Source organism: Euphorbia lathyris, chromosome 7 (genome assembly GCF_963576675.1).
Source record: "Euphorbia lathyris chromosome 7, ddEupLath1.1, whole genome shotgun sequence".
Classification (NCBI taxonomy): Eukaryota; Viridiplantae; Streptophyta; class Magnoliopsida; order Malpighiales; family Euphorbiaceae; genus Euphorbia; species Euphorbia lathyris.
Genome location: NC_088916.1, coordinates 12,440,892 through 12,448,747, shown reverse-complemented (window position 1 = coordinate 12,448,747; position 7,856 = coordinate 12,440,892). Strand labels below are relative to the sequence as shown.

At 34.7% G+C, this 7,856-nt stretch overlaps 1 non-coding gene across 1 annotated transcript; it reads right to left on the bottom strand.

Moving 5' to 3' along the window:
- Nucleotides 1-988: 988 nt before the first annotated feature.
- Nucleotides 989-1,096, bottom strand: LOC136201719 (small nucleolar RNA R71). Its single transcript, XR_010674061.1, has one exon. It is a non-coding gene; the product is annotated as a small nucleolar RNA R71 (small nucleolar RNA).
- Nucleotides 1,097-7,856: the final 6,760 nt, after the last annotated feature.

The window sequence follows — 7,856 nt, the reverse complement described above, 5'->3', positions numbered from 1 at the left end:
AACAAGTTTTATACCTTTGATTTATTCCAAATACGAAAGCGTCTGTCTTGTAATCAAAATCTCAAGACAGAATTGTTCTCTAAGTTCAATATAATATTCTCATCTAATCCTAATTAATCCGAACCAATACAATTAATTAAACGATTTTCTTTATGTTAAACCTAAAAACGTGAATAAAACTGAATTAAAATAAGTTTTAGTTGAAAAGCATTCCATGTGGGTTCGATATCTTTTATTACTACAAGCGTATATCGTGCACTTGCGGAAATCGCTCAACAAGTTTTTGGCGCCGTTGCCGGGGGAACGCCAAAATTTTTAACAAAAATTTAGATTTTTTGTGTTTTATTTCGAATCTAGGTTTATACATACTTATTTTAATTTTTATAATTTATTAATTTTCAATTACTAACATATTTATTTTTCAAATTCTGTTTTGAAGGTAGTTTCGGTTCGTGTACGATTTCAGGTTCATGCGCAGTTCTCGAAGTTCAGGCATTCCACCAAAACCACTAGACCCAGAAATTGAAAGAACCATTAGGAAGAACAAGAAAGACAAGAAAAATAAAAACAAAAACAAAACCCCGGTAAAGACAAATACCGAGTCTGGTAAAATGGCAGACCCACCAACACTTATGGATTACGTAGGCCAGGGATGGCCGGTGTAACCAATAGTATCGTTAGACCCAGAATCACCGCAAACCAATTTGAAATTAGGCCAGCATTGCTTAATATGTTGCAGAATAATGTAACATTTTACGGGTTACCTAACAAAAATCCTAACACCCATTTGACAAATTTCCTTGAAATTTGTGACACTTTTAAAATACCAGATGTGACTGCCGAAGCAATCAAACTTTGCCTTTTTCCTTTCACTTTGAAGGATAGAGCCAAAGAGTGGTTAACTTCGATGCCAGGCGCAACGTTTGCAACTTGGGAACAATTAGCCCAAGCTTTTTTATCAAAATATTTTCCTTTAGCAAAAACCGCAAGAGTCATAAAAGAGTTAACATCTTTTTCTCAAAATGATAATGAGACTCTTTGTGAGACTTGGGAACGTTTTAAAAGAACTTCAATGTTTATGCCCACACCACCAATTTCCCGCTGAACTTCTAATGCAAAAATTTTATAATGGACTAAATCCTACAACCAGAGGTTCATTAGATGCTATGTCGGGAGGGTTATTTATGAAGAAAACATCAGCCCAAGCAAGAGAACTTTTAGAGGAAATGGCAATCAACAGCAGTATGTGGCCTGTGGAACATGGACATATACCGGTGGCGAAACCATCATCCTCAGCCACATTATCAGTTAAAGGTATAGTGAACCTTGATCCAGTCGCAATGTTACAAGCCCAATTTTCTGCCTTATCGCACAAAATTGATAGGTTTATGGCACCGTGCGATACCAATGGTAATCCAATCGAAACGGATGTGGATTATGAAAATATGAGTGAGATCGAACAGGTAAATTTTGTCCAAGGGCAAAACCAAACTAATAATCCTTATTCAACTACTTATAATTCTGGATGGAGGAATCATCCTAACTTTACCTGGAAAGATAACAATAATAATAATGCAAATGCTAATCAAAATAGTACCAATAATCATCAAAATCAGTCAAGAAATATGATTAGCACTTTATCTTCCAAAATCGACAAATTTATAGATGCTATGAGTGGAAAAGTAAGTAATCACGACGATGGTTTTAAATGGATCGAGAATAAATTCGATCAACTTATTAAAAACCATTCATCTAGCATCCATAATTTGGAGGTCCAAATTGGTCAACTTGCTAAATCAATTCCATCCCGAAAAGAGGAAAGTCTTCCCAGCCATACGAAAGAAAATCCGAAAGAGCATGTAAAGGCTATCACTCTTCGTTCAGGGAAAAATTATCTAGGTCCGGAAATGCCCGGAGATGCAACATTACCAGGAACTGATTTACCAAAGCCCAAACAAGATATATCAAACACAAAAAGTTCACTAATTGACTCAAGTACAAAAACTTTTGTACCCAAACCACCTTTTCCGCACAAAGTCCGAAATAAGGACTATGACAAACAACTTTTAACATTTCTGGATAAACTTAAAAATTTGCACATTAATTTAACATTTATGGATGCAATTACGCAAATTCCTAACTATGGTAAGTTCTTAAAGGATTTGATTTCGAAAAAAATTAGTTGCGAAGGAATTTCATCTATTTCGCTAACTGAGGACTGTAGTTCAATAGTGTCAAGTACTTTGTCCACTAAACTCAAAGATCCCGGATGTTTTACTATTCCGTGTAAGTTGGGAGATATTGAATTCCCAAGTTGTCTTTGTGATTTAGGAGCAAGTATAAACTTAATGTCGTTGTCTATTTTTAACAAGTTAGGTTTAAAAGAAGATATCAAACGTACCACTATGGTTTTGCAATTAGCGGATCAAACCACTAAGAGACCATATGGTACAATTGAAGATGTTTTAGTTAAAGTCGACAAATTTATTTTTCCTACCGATTTTGTTATATTAGATTTTGCATATGACGTTAACTGTCCACTAATTTTTGGTAGACCGTTTATGAACACAAGACGTGCTCTAGTTGATGTGTCGGAAGGGAAAGTAGTTTTAAGGATAGGAGAAGATAAAATCGAGTTTAATATGAACAAAGTGATGAAATATCCTATGGAAGAATTCGCTTGCATGAAACTTGACTTAATTGAAGAATGTGTCAATGACGTTATACAAAGAGAAGAGATAATAGAACCTATAACGGGTGAAGAATTAGAAGATAAGGACCCAAAGCCTTTGATTTGAGAAGATGGACCAGTTCCGCCTTCGATTGTAATACCCCCTAAATTAGAACTTAAAGAATTACCCAGTCATTTGAGGTACGCTTTCTTAGGCGAATGCGATTCTCTACCTATAATTATCTCTAACAAATTAACAAATGATCAAGAAGAAAAATTGAAAGAAGTTGTTAGAAATAGGATAGGGAGTATGGGATGGCAAATTTCAGACTTCAAAGGAATTAATCCTAGTATCGTAATGCACAGAATTCACTTAGAAGAAGATAAGCCACCTAAAGCGGATAGGCAAAGACGCTTAAATTCGAACATGAAAGAAGTAGTAAAAAATGAGATTACTAAACTTTTAGACAATGGAATTATTTATCCGATTTCGGATAGTGAATGGGTTAGTCCAATCCATTGTGTACCTAAAAAGGGAGGCATAACTGTTGTAAGGAATGACGAAGGTGAATTAATACCTACGCGAACCACCACCAGTTGGAGGGTTTGTATAGACTATAGGAACCTAAACAAAGCAACTAGGAAAGATCATTTTCCCCTACCTTTCATTGATCAAATGATCGAAAGGATATCAGGTCATGCATTTTATTGTTTCCTAGACGGTTATTCCGGATTCTTTCAAATTTACATTTACCTGGATGACCAAGACAAAACAACCTTCACATGTCCTTATAGGACATTTGCATATAGGAGAATGCCCTTTGGTCTATGTAATGCACCAGCAACATTTCAACGTTGTATGACAGCAATATTTAATGATTTCATTGAAGATATCATGAAAGTTTTTATGGATGATTTTTCAGTTTATGAAGATTCTTTCGATGCATGTTTACAGAACTTGGATAAAGTATTGTCTAGATGTGAAGAAACAAATTTAGTATTAAATTGGGAAAAATGTCACTTCATGGCAGACGAAGGAATTGTTTTAGGTCATAACATATCTGAAAAAGGTTTAGAAGTGGATCGAGCAAAGACTTCAGTTATAGAAAAATTACCCCCACCAACTACTGTTAAGGGAGTAAGGTCATTTTTAGGTCATGCAGGTTTTTACATGAGATTTATAAAGAACTTCTCTGTAATTTCCAAACCACTTACTAATTTGCTTATGAAAAATTCAACTTTTGATTTTAATGAGGATTGTTTACAAGTTTTCAATACATTTAAAACAGCTTTAGTCAGTACACCTATAATATCGAAACCCGATTGGAATTTACCTTTCGAAATTATGTGCGATGCAAGTGACTTAGCTGTAGGATGTGTATTAGGTCAAAGGAAAGATAAGAAACTTCATGTTATATATTATGTGAGTCACACATTGTCCGGTGCACAGTTAAATTACACCACAACTGAAAAAGAAATGCTAGCGGTAGTGTTTGCATGTGATAAGTTTAGGTCCTACTTGTTAGGATCTAAAGTCATCATTTATACCGATCATGCAGCTTTAAGATATTTATTTGCTAAAAAAGATGCAAACCCGTGTTTATTAGATGGGTCCTATTATTACAAGAATTTGACATAGAAATTAAAGATAAAAAGAGAGTTGAAAACCTTGTCGCCGATCATCTATCAAGACTTGAAGATGAAAACGGTCCCATCGGTGAAACATTAGGCATTCGAGATGATTTCCCCGATGAATATCTCATGCAAGTAAAAAGTGTCATAGCACCATGGTATGCGGATATAGCAATTACTTAGCTGCTCATGTTGTACCAGATGGACTAAATTCTCAGCAACAGAAAAAATTCTTTTCGGAAGTTAAGAGATATTTTTGGGAAGATCCATTTTTGTTCAAAACATGCGGCGATGGAATGCTTAGGAGATGTGTTAGTGAGTTTGAATATGATTCTATAATGTTGGAATGTCATGCAAGCGCTTATGGAGGTCATAACAGCGTAAGCAAAACAATAGCTAGAATATTAGAATGTGGATTCTTTTGGCCTACCCTGTTTAAAGACGTCCGTTCATTTATTATCCGTTGTGATAAATGTCAAAAAATCGGGAATTTAGGAAGGAAATATGAGATGCCTCTCACAAACATGTTGGAAGTTGAAATCTTCGACGTGTGGGGAATCGATTTCATGGGTCCTTTTCCTGCTTCTTTTGGCAAGAATTATATATTAGTAGCCGTAGATTATGTTTCAAAGTGGGTTGAAGCAATTGCAACCCCAACAAATGATTCTAAGGTAGTTGTTAAGTTTTTAAATGAAATATTTTGCCGATTTGGAGTCCCTAAAGTTATGGTAAGCGATGGAGGTACTCATTTCATAAATAGAAGCTTTGAGTCGCTTATGAGAAAATACGGAGTAAACCACCGTGTATCTACGCCATACCATCCTCAAACGAATGGTCAAGCGGAAATATCAAATAGAGAACTCAAATGGATACTTGAGAAAACAGTTTCGTCTTCTAAAAGAGACTGGGCACATAAACTTAACGATGCGTTATGGGCATACCATACTGCAAACACCTATAGGAATGACACCTTATAGACTAGTCTATGGTAAAGCTTGTCATTTTCCAGTAGAGTTAGAACATAAAGCATATTGGGCTATAAAAACCCTTAATTATAATTTGCAAAGCGCAGGAAAAAAGCGTTTGTTCGACTTAAACGAGTTGGATGAATTATGCTATTTATCCTACGAAAATGCAAGGGTTTATAAGGAAAAAGTTAAAAAATGGCATGATGCCAGAATTAAAGTTAAAAGCTTTAATGTTGGAGATAAAGTTTTGCTTTTTAATTCCAGATTGAAGTTATTTCCAGGTAAGCTCAAGTCTAGATGGAATGGCTCGTTTGTAGTTGTTAAAACATTTGATTATGGAGCTTTAGAGCTAGAAAATTCCAAAGTCGATTGATTTAAGGTTAACGGTAATGGATGCAAAATTTATTACGAACGAGCTCCAATTCAAGCAATTGAATTCGTGGACGAATTCTATGAAAATTAATTTATTTAGTTTTCATATTTTTAATTTTTAGTTTTTCTTATTATTTGTTCATAATGTTTTCTTTCTTTTTAAATTTAATCTATTTTTATTTTATTTTTTGTTTTTATTTTTATTTTTGAATTTGTGTACAAATAAGTTTTTGTAAAATTAAATTCTAATCTAGTCATGTTTTAAAAATTTTCATAAAGTGTTAGGTGTTTTTGAGAAAAATATATATTTAGAAATCTCTGTGGAGATTCTAGAAATCTCAGTTGAGATTCTCCATGTTTCAGAATTTGGGAATTCTCAGTAGAGATTCCGAAAATCTCAGTTGAGGTTTTCAGTATTTTAAAATTTCAAAATAACTGTAAGAGATTCCAGAAATCTCAGTTGAGATATTCAGTCAGTTTTTTTTTTCAAAAGGTATCAGTTTGACACCTTTTCATTCTCAACAGACACAACCTTTCACTTATGTAACCTATATATTCCTGTAAGTTCAGAATTCCTTCATAACATTTCATCTCTTTCAGAATTCTGAATTTCTTTCTTCAATTCTAAAGGTTACATACTCAATCTTATTTCACAAACATGACCAAATCTCTGAAAAATGCTAGAAAGAACACTTCTGCTCGAAGGAAGCGTGTTGATATCTCTTCACGCTATGGAGCATGGTTTCCAATCTACAATCATGATGAGGGGAAACGATATTTGCAGTTTAGATATGCACAATTTTGTGGCATGCTGTATCTGGACGAGTTCCTGAACGAAGAACTCGGGATAAGCGATGACGTGAATCACTATCTGACAAATTTGGGATGGACCAAGTTTGCTTCCATGAAGTTTCCTATTATTGGAAACTGGGTACTAGAGTTTCTGTCTACCGTTCGTTTCGTCAATAAGAGGCGTGTTCGTCTCAGTTTTCGATGTGAGGGTAAGATATTCACTTTTGGATATCCTGAACTTCATAATTGGTTTCGTTTTCCACCACGGGACACCACTCCACATCATCCTGGCAGAGATATGACTTCTACAGATATTTGGAGAATGTTGACGGGATTTTGGAGATTCAATCCACGTCTTGCCTACAACAAATCAATAAATTCTAACTCCATGCTGTTTCTTCACAAATTTCTCTGTCATAGTCTATTTGGTCGAGTCAGAAGCAGTGTCGTCCAAGATACTGATTTGTATGTACTAGGTGATATTTTTCAAGGTAACACAGTTAATTCCTCAAAAATTTTGATAGAGGGATTAGTTGCTGCTTCCCGTTCGAAGAGTCAGAAAATAGGGTTTGGGAATATTATATGTGGAATAATCCTAGGAACCAAGGGATCAGTTTCTGTTCCTTGGACTGATAAGGAACCATTTCCTATTCTTAATTACGAGTTTCTGGAAAATGAGGGACTTGTAAAGAGAGAGTTTCGTTCTGGTCCAAAATTTCTTTCTCCTGGAGAAAGGCAAATCTTCATTCAAGCGAAGATTGACAGGGCCAATGCACGCCCTATTCCAATTCATAGGGATACTATTTGAGTTTATGTTGTTTGTTTGAAAATAGTGTAAATATGATTGTTGTTTTAATGCATAGATGTTTTTCTGTAAATATGTAATAAGGTATTTTATTGTATTTCTCTTCATTATGATTAATAAAGTGCATTAATTCTTTCATTCATTTCTTTTAATTAAGGAACAACCTTTGGTTTTCCTTTACTTTAATGTTTCAGTTTTGTTTGTTTTAGTTTCAGGAATTAAAACTTAGCATTAATGTTCCTTAATTACAAGAGGAGTTGATTTATTCATGTTGAGATTGTCAAAAATTTCCAATTTTTAGCCAGCAGTTCCGGAATCTCAGTTGAGATTCTGAAATCTCGGTTGAGACAGCGAAAGACCCAGGTTTAGGCAAAATTTCCTCCCCTGGCATGCTTGCTGTCGCGACTGAGATTTTTAAAATCTCAGTCGCGACACGCGACTGGTATGACGGGATTTGGGGAGATTTTTGCATTTATTCTTTTTCCTACTCTAATTACATACCTATTACTCTATCCTAATCAATACCTACTACTTACACCTATATAAATCACCTCTATTTACACCAATCAATCAACTTTTACTCTTCCCAAAATCAAGATTCACTCATCTTCCCAAT